Source organism: Phragmites australis, chromosome 3, assembly GCF_958298935.1.
Source record: "Phragmites australis chromosome 3, lpPhrAust1.1, whole genome shotgun sequence".
NCBI classification, from domain to species: Eukaryota; Viridiplantae; Streptophyta; class Magnoliopsida; order Poales; family Poaceae; genus Phragmites; species Phragmites australis.
In genome coordinates, this window is record NC_084923.1 from 19,020,973 (window position 1) to 19,030,884 (window position 9,912).

Here is a 9,912-nt window from a genome sequence, read left to right on the forward strand (position 1 = left end):
GACAATATCATATAAGAAGTCGGTGGCATCTAAGAAGTTGGCAGAACCCAAGGATATATATTCACTCACTGCCGAGGAAACCAAAAAGATTGTGAACACCAGTGTCACGTCTCATTTCCATCCTCCACCACCTCCACTAAAGCCTGTTGTGCTTGAAGATGCCATGAAAATTTTCATGAAAATGGCCAAAGCTAAACAGACGAGGTCGGCTTCAAGTAAGTTGCCGACTGACTATAAATGCATCAGCAAGAAACAAACCAAGAGCAAACCAGGCCCAATCATTAAGGATGCTCCAAGCATTGCAGACTTCCTGACTGATTCAAGAATAATAGCAGAGGAACTAGCACAACTTACTATGGGAGTGGATATATCAAAGTTAGATGTTACATGGCCGTTTGAGTTGAGAAAACCTTTTGATCAAACTAGATATAGAAAGAAACCTTACAACTCAAATGCGCCGATTACATCAGTGGTACTTGGAGCAGTCCAGACAGGGTTTTCAGGCGTTCCCTGTAAGATATAGAGATGAATATTTCCTCAACGGGGACGGCTTCTTCTGGTTGAAATTCTTGCACTTGTATGAACTTTACGAGTAAGATGCCCTCGATGTGGCTATAGTCAGAGCGTAGACTCTATAAGTGACTTATGCATATAATTCACGTTATATGATCTTGTACCTTAAAATTGCATAGCTAACTTCTCTTTCATAGAATGGAGATTCAAGCATACAAACAAGCTTAGATAAGAAAATAGGATTCATCGATCCTAGGCTTGTGAACTAGAAACTTGTAACGAGTAATTCAAACTTTACCGAGGACTACTTATTGAAGTGTCTGCTTCACCACAAATACAAGAAATTCATACTCTTACCCTACAACTATGAGTACATGTTTGCGCGACAGGGCGTCCTCATTTTATGGGCAACTAGATTCTAGTACTAATTTGCTATGGTGATATATGCTACAGTTTTCATTGGATCCTATTTGTCATCCACCTAGACTTGACCAAGATAAACACCTCGTTGTCTTGGACTAAAAAAGAGAGATAAGATGACTTATTAACATCTCATCGACATAATAAACAGGTTCACTTCATCATTTAATCTTCTCGATGATTGCATCTAAGTTTAATTAGTATTCATATTCACGTACAGGGCATGCACAATATACCGCAAAAAGAGTGTTATCCACTTTCCATTCAGAAAGCAGTATGATGTAAAAACTGATTTTCTGGTACACAATCTATATTCATGTTTTGCATTTTCTACTAAATAAAAAGGTTCAATTCATTCCATTGACGAATCCTTTCCTTTTAAAGTGTATGAGGCAGCCACCCGGTGACAATCTCTACGCGTTTTATGTTCTTACTTTCATGCATGCATTCAGCTCGGATGGAGACGTTGTTAGGTTCAATGATCTTAAGGTTTGAAATAACATATCAATGCATTCTTTTCAATTTATACACGTGTTCAAGGACTAATTCTTTCGATTCTTCAAACGTAACGCTTCAAACTCCGCACAAGTGTGTTACAACCTGCAGAAATACATGCCATTCAAGAATAGATGACTGGGTTCTTCTTGGAACATGTTATCAACCCAAACGGCGAGTTTCATGAATTGATCGTACCGTCCACATGTGAGAGACCTTCAGATGACACTGTACCTTCTAGTAGAGAGTATGCAACAAGGAGGAAGGATACCAAGGGTCTTGACAATGTATTATATTTTACCAATTGACACAGTATTAATGAATTCTAATGAATTACTATTTATTAATGAATGATATGAATTATTATGTATAATACAAAGTTGGTATCGTCGGACAACTCTTCGATAGAATGGCCTTCCAACGATGATGCAAAGGAGCAACAAGAAGCAGCGACCAATAAGCGTGCCTAGGAGTAGGATGAGAGGCTGGCCCATCAGCTGTGCACTACGGAGGAGCAAGAAGCGGCATCTCGTAAGCGTGCCTAGGAGGAGGAGGATGAGAGGCTGCCTCGTCAGCTGTACACTATGGAGGAGTAAGAAGCAGTGTCCCGTAAGCGTGCCCAAAAGGAGGAGGATGAGAGGGTGGCTCGTCAGTGTGCTACGGAGGAGGCCGAAGGCTCAAACCATAGAGGCGTTCAAGCATCAGACTTTGATATCTTTGACATGCCAGTGAGCCTGGAGAATAGGCGATGTTGTGATGGATCAGGCGTGGCTGGGTCCTCCACTCACCACCATCGCCCCCTGGCATCCCCGAACATACACATGTCATCAGTTATCAATGCGAAGACACGGTCCTCATCGTGGGAGAGGTAGAGGGATACTGGACTGGCTCAACTCGACCGACTTTTCAGGGGGTGACATGTGAGAATTATTATATATATATATGTGTGTGTCTTTGTTGATGTCTGACTTGTAATATGTGTTCGTTACTATGTATTAATAAAGTTGCTTTTCTTATTAATTTACAGTAAATATATGTATCATTGTATGCATGTATTGAGAGAGAGACGGAGAGATCGAGAGGGAGGACAGAGAGGACAGAGAGAGGGAGGACCAAGAGGGAGGAGAGGGAAAACATTATCAGTTGAAACCTTCAGCTAGCAGTGATTCCAGCGAATCACTGCCGGCCGAAGGCTTCAGCAGGCAGTGATAACCCCTTTCACTGCCGGTCTACCAAGCCGGTAGTGAAGGGGGTTTTAGAGCTGGTAGTGAAAGGGGTTTCTGTAGTAGTGAGAAGCAGATGTAACTTTTTCTGTAAATGTTCGTAGAGCCAAAAATACGTCAAAATCGAAATCCGTATGCAAAAGTTATGTCTATTTTACCAAAGGTCACTCCAAGTCACCTATCAAATTACAGTTCAGCAAAAAAGCAGTCATAAGTGATGGGCCATAACCATGACCCATGATGACGCGTTACGGTTATAACTCGTCACTTATGACCTTTAGCAAAAATATTAAAAGAATAAAATACCCAGCTTCCTTCAGAATGCACGCGAGTGTGAGGTGGTAAGGGGCAACGCACTTATGACTAGTTGGTGACCCGTCATGTTCGGGGTGACAAGTGCAGTATGACAGTTATCATCCGTCACCTATGACCTTTTTATTCACATAGTGGTTTGGGATAAAACTCGATCTTTATTGCATAGCTTTGACCACTATTTTTTATTATAATATATTTATAAAATCAATTGAATTTGTCATATTATGAAAGTATTTTTCAAGATAAATCTACACATACAATTTTAAAATTTCTAAACTATTTTGAAAGCTATTATTAGTCAAATTTTTAAAAGTTTAACCGAATATTTTATAAAATGACATGTATTGATGACCAGAGAGAGTATTAGCGAGCCAGACTCACTTGAGACGAGCGTTGTCAAAAAAGCTCAGCTCAAGACTCACGAGCTACTTATGCTCAGCTTGTTAGAGACTCGATTCAGGATCGGCTCGACTAGAAATCAAGCCAATCTCGAGCCTACTCTAAAGTTTGCAAGCTTCAACGAGCTAATATCGAGCTATTCATTTAGGCTTGTCATTTTTTCCCAAGCACTGGTACTTGGAATCCTCAGCCCCAAAATCGAATCCACGGAGCAAGAGGAGAGCCAAAATCTAATCAGAGGAGCAGAAGCTTGTCTGGCGTTTGGCATACAAAGCTAAGGTTGTGTTTCTTTTGGTTTTTGTTTAGCTTATGCTCTTTTGCTTTTTCAGATGTCAAAAGCTGAAACAAACATGATTTTGAAAAGCTGAAAATTTGGCTTCTGATGAAATGAACTAAAAACTAAGAAGCTCACTGAGAGTAGCTTTTCTGCCTTTTGGATTTTGGCTTTTCTCGCTAAAACGAACTAAAAACCAATAACCAACAACCAAAAGCCAGAAGCCAGCTTTCAGCAGAAGCCAGCATTTCCTTAGCCCAAAGAAACAGGCCCTTGTCTTCCCTCTGCCGCACAACCCCTCCCTCTATCCAGATCTAGAGCATTCGTCGGAGACCTATGGAAGCACGAGTCCGAGAGGATTCTCTCAGTTGAACTCCGAGCGTGGCGTCTCCTTAGGCCATGGCTCCATCGCCTCAGCCACTCTTTTCCTCTGAGATGCGGCCTAGGTGAGAGAGATGGTGGCGTGAGGGAGAAGGGGGGCAATGGGAAGAGAGAGTGGAAGAAGATCAAGATGATGTGACCAGCATATGTGGACTATACACGTGGAAAAATCGTACGCAGGGAAAAACAAATGTCCACCTTGGCAAAATCACGAGATAGAACCGGTTCAGAGGGTAAAATGTTCAGAATTGAATAGTTTAAGGTGGTAAATTGAGTCAAGTTTTTGTTTAGAGGTCAGTTGGACAAAGGTGATTGTTGGGAAGTAAAATGGACTTTTTCATTTAATCAATGAAATCTCTCTTACCCAAAATAACAACAACCGATTTTCTTTTTTTCAAACCACTATTAAATTAATGAAATCTCCCCTACCCCAAAAAACAACAACCGATTTTCTTTTTCCATTTTTTAAAACCCCTTAATGTGAAGAAGATGAAAAGTTTTGACTTAGTAGTACGAGTCATCTCTAGTTGTATAGCTAGCCACTACGTTTACAAAGTGCAATAGAGGAGTGGGAAAAGGTGCAGTGCTTGGCTTCCTTGCCACTTCTCTCGGAAGGAAATTTTATAAGACCCAACCTTTCGAAAGACCCACTCTCCTCATGCGACACGTGTCCCCTGCTCTCTCTCTCTCTCTCTCTCTCTCTCTCTCTCTCTCTCTCTCTCTCTCTCTCTCTCTCTTGCACATGTGCCAGCCATTGGATCAAGGTCTTGCGGGGGTCTTTTCGCAAGGGTCTTATAAAATTTCCTTCCGCTTCTCCCCCTTCAACCCCCTCTCGACCTCTCTATCTCGATCGCGACTGCATCTAGCAGAGGCGACAGACCGACGACCGGCCGTGACCGGTGACCACCTGTTGGTGTCGAACGACGAGCAGGCAAGGATCTCCACCAGGCCAGCGAGGCAACACCGCCGCCTGACCTGCAGCGGTGAACCGGCATCGCGAACGACGAGCACCTCCTCCTGCAGCTGATGCCCGACAGTAAGTTCTCCCCTTTCCCTTTTTCCCCTCCCGATTTGCAACAACTGGCAATTTGTAGGGTAGTTAGTACTTGTAGTAGTACAATAGTCTCAGGTTTAAGCTAGATTAGCGGATGTTGCCGTGCAAGTAATTGGAGTTTAAGAAAAAGGTTGCTTTCTTAGCTAGTTGTTGGGTGGTCGTTGTGGTGGAGGCATATGTCATGCTGTTTAAGCATCATGAGCTGATCATTATAACCATAATGATGTTGCATTGTATCGGAAGTCACCACCGTTTAATAGTTCATACATCAAACTAGAACCTTGTTTGGTAGTAAATTTGCTATAATGAATACATTATATTCAATTTTTCTCTTTAAATTTAGATGGTAACTTCTAGTAGTGGTGGTGGTGCAACCTCAAGTGCTCAATCCATCACTAACCTCAAGGCTCCACTGTGGGACCATGTCACAATTTTAGAGAAACCGGCTGTAGGTGGAAGCAATGCTAGATGAAGATGCAATTATTGTTCAATTGAAAAAATTTGTAGCTACACAAGAGTGGAAGCTCGCTTGCTGAAAAAGTCCAACAAGGGAATCAGTATGTGTCCGAATGTGACAATAGATGAGCTTAGCCAGATGAGGAGAGAAGTTGCAGCTACTAAAGAACAATTAGAAAGATCAAAATAAAGAACTGTGTCCTTGCTTACTTCTTCATCCAATAGCAATAAGAAAAAGCGGAGTGGTCCTCCTTCTGCACTAGAGAGAAAATGGACCAGTGCAATCACATGGAAGCTTCAATTGCAAGAGCATTTTATTCATGATGTATGCAATTGCAATGCAACACATATTCATTCTTCAACTACAGCTGCAATTTTGCAAGACCATTGCTTGTGCTAATTCTAGTTTTTTTTTTCCAGGGATCTCTTTCAATTTTGCAAGAAATCCATACATTCAATGAACATTTACCTATGCTTGCAGCAATGGCTTGAAGGGTTATAAAATGCCGATGTATAACAAGTTAAGGACTACCCTTCTCAAGTAAGAAAGGGCTCACATTGACATATTATTGGAGAGTACAAAGTGCACATGGAGTGAGAATAGAGTGACAATTTGTGTTGATGGCTAGTCAGATCCGCAGAGGCGGCCACTCATTAACTATGTTGCAATTTTTGGAAAAGTAGCTATGTTCTTGAAGGCTGATAATTGTGAAAGTGATGTGAAGATAAAAGAATACATTGCTGCTAAGTTGAGGTCTGTAATTGAAGAGGTTGGTCGACACAATGTGGTACAACTCATCACCGATAATGCTACAAATTGTAAAGGTGCGGGTTTACTTTTGTAAGCTGAATATAATACCATATTTTGGACACCATGTGTTGTACACACTCTTAATCTTACTTTGAAGAATATGTGCGAGCCTAAACAACCGAAAAATGATGAATAAGCTTTTGTTTGGAGCACACTTGAATTTATAACAAATGTTAAAACTGAAGCTCAAATAATCAAGAATTTCATCATGAAACATGGCATGCGACTTTCAATTTTTAATGAGTTTAGCCAGTTGAAGTTACTTGTTATTGCTGAAACAAGTTTTGCCTCAATTGTGTGTATGTTATAACGGTTTGTGGAGAGAGACCTCTCCAAAGCATGGTAATTAGTGAGCAATGGAATCACTACAAAGATGATGCTCAAATTGCTGCTCATGTCAAAGAGAAGATACTTAGTGATGTGTGGTGGGGCAATGTGGAGTTCATCCTTAAATTTACTCAGCCTATCTATGACATGATACGTGTTACACACACCGACACACCATGTCTTCATCTCATTTATGAGATGTGGGATTCAATGATTGAGAAAGTGAAGAAAGAGATATGTCTATGGGAAGGGAAGGAACGAAGCGAGGAATCTGATTTGTTCTTAGTTATTTATAAGATATTGATTGATAGATGGACAAAAGAAAATACTTCACTCCATTGTTTGGCTCATTCACTTAATCCAAGATTATCTATTTATCATTACACTTTACTTGCTATCTTGCACTCTTACTTATATTTTTTTTTTTAAGGCTTGAAGCTATACAACTTTAACGTTTTGCTTAATGCTTATTGCTAACATTGTAGATATTATAGCAAAAATTGGCTCGATGGAGGTGTTGGTTGTGTACCCCCACACAAGGACATTGAGGTATCAAAAATGAGGATGGGTTGCTTCAAGAAGTTCTTTCCCATACAAGAAGAATTAACAAAAGTGAAAGAAGAATATGCAAGATACTCAAATTGTTCCGAACAATTTAATGATCATGATTCAATTGTGATAGATGGCTTTGTGATCCAAGTACTTGGTGGTCAGATTATAGACATCGTGTTCCTCTATTACAGAGTTTTGCCATTAGATTGATTAGCCAAGCAGCCTCATCTTCTTGTTGTGAGAGGAATTGGAGTACTTATAGCTTCATTCACAGTGTCAAAAGAAATGCCTTAACTCCAGAGCGTGCTGAAGATTTGATCCATGTATACTCAAATCTGAGACATCTCTCTAGAAGAATAGATGTATACAAGAAAGGGGAATCAAGGATGTGGAATGTGGCAGGAGATTCTTTTGACTCTCTTAGTAGTTTAGGTATTCTTGAAGTGGCTAACGTTTTCCTTAATGAGCCTAAGTTGCAAGCCGTGTCTTTTGGAGATGTGGAGGTTAATATTCAAGAGAATGAAGATGAAGCTAATGAGGATGAAGAAGCCTAGTTGGACTGGTGCAGGATGAACTTGGAGTTGCAGCCTGTTATCTCCTTTATGAATTATCATTTTCTAAATTTGAGACTGTTATCATGTTATGTTATCGTGATGTAATAGAACTTTAAGTAGAACCTGAACTCTATGACTTATTGTTGTGATTTTTTAACTGCTATATCCTATTATGCTATGTCAATCTCAATATATTGTGCTATGTTGTGACTTGTGAAGTTGTGAACTCTAGTATGTAGTAGCTATGTGCTGGGCTATTTGATTGACTGATTCTATAAGACAAGAAAGGCCGGCTGAAGTGGAAGGCTCTTCATCCTCAAAGGTGATGTAATTCAATATGTTTTCCCTCACTTCTATACACTATGCATTATGCACTTGTGGGTTGTAACTGTAAGTCGTAACCCCCTTCTACATTCTTTTTCAGCCTTGGTTGTTGGCTACTTGGATCATCAGAATGGTTGTTGGAAAAGAGAGAAGAAATGGCACAAGAACAAGGTAATTTGTTCCTGCTATTATTAGCATATATATGCAGCCTCTGATTTACTCATCTGCTACTTGTGTACGTCTATGTTACTTTGCTACTTGTGTTCTCTTTGGCTATGTTACTCTTGTTGCTCCTGCTCTAGTACATGTTTGGCGCTCTATTGCTCTAGTACTTTTGGTGGCTTGTTGGTTATGCACCATATTAATTATTTTAAAAAATAGTAAAACGTATCCGCTATTGGGTTTTTTAGAAAAACGACGTATCCGCATATCAGTATCGATGCTACATAACTTGGGATTGTGCCAGATCTAGATGTCGTGATTCAGCTCTTAATGTGGCAGTGGATTTGATGCTTTCTAGAGCTGGATTGTGCTTGTCGAATGTGCGTGGCCCAAGGTTATGGCTTGGTTGGCTAAGTGATGAAATTTTCAATGAACTAAAAAAATTGGTCGCTAATAAAAATGCATCAGCGTATTGTGTTCATCATTATGCCTGTCAACTGCATTCCATTCTTGCATCTGCTTCCCTGGATCTTGTTGAAACTTACCAGCTTTTCCAAACTGTCAATATTTTATCGAATCTAATTCAGGACTCTTCTCAGTTTAGAGAAAAGGTCCATACCCTGATCCAAGAGAGAGGGTTGAATATGGATAATGATCTTGAGAAGCTGGGTGAAACATGCTGGGGTTCATACTATGAGATATTTGTGAAGCTTGCTGCCTATTTCACTCCGGATTGTGATGCACTTGGCTTTATTGAAGAGTATTCCTCAAATACTAACGATAAATATATGGTGTTCAAAATACAAAGAGGATTGAGCTATGACTTCGCCTTCGGCTTGCTATTGTTGCGAGATGTACTGGGTGTTACAAATGAATTGTCACTAGCCTTGGACAAGAAAGACTTTTATGCTGAGAACTATGTGGCTCTCCTTCAGGAGGCCAAGAAACAGTTGCTGGTAATGAGGGATAAGGATCTTTTTTAGAATTCAAGGGCCAAGCCCCAGTCACCAATGCATTAAGGAGACAAAACCGTTTACATCATTTGTGTCCAACAATCACAGTTCAAAACTAGCACCAACTCAATAGAAAACCAAACTATCCTATTGTTCACTTCATCCTCTTGCTGAGTAGATAAGAGCATGAACCAACATCTGGCACTTGCTCGTCCTTGTTCTTTACCATTGCATTCCTCCAGACTTGGAGGCACCAGGCTCAGCAGAGTGATGCTGGCAAGCAACAAGAACAGAAACAGCTCCTCCCAAATCTTTGTTCATCACCAAAGCACCCTTTCCGGTCTCGAAAGCACCGTCTCCATCTTGCAAAGCACGCGCTCGAAATGTGAAAGGCATCTCGTAGGACACAAGATTTTCCAACCTTTGAGCATCGAGACAATTCTCCTCCACAGATCTTTCATATTGCACCAAACTCCATTCTGAAAATATAAACTATTTCTTAGTGTCCAGATAGCCCATAATGCCGCAGCACTAGTCATATTGACAACAGAGAACTTCTTATTATCTAACCACAGAATAGCAACAGACTCATAACTAGATCCTAACTGTAAATCCACTATTTCAGAGATAGAAAGCCACATGGAAGAAGCCACAACACACTCAAAAAACAGATGATTTACTGATTCTTTTTCATTGCAC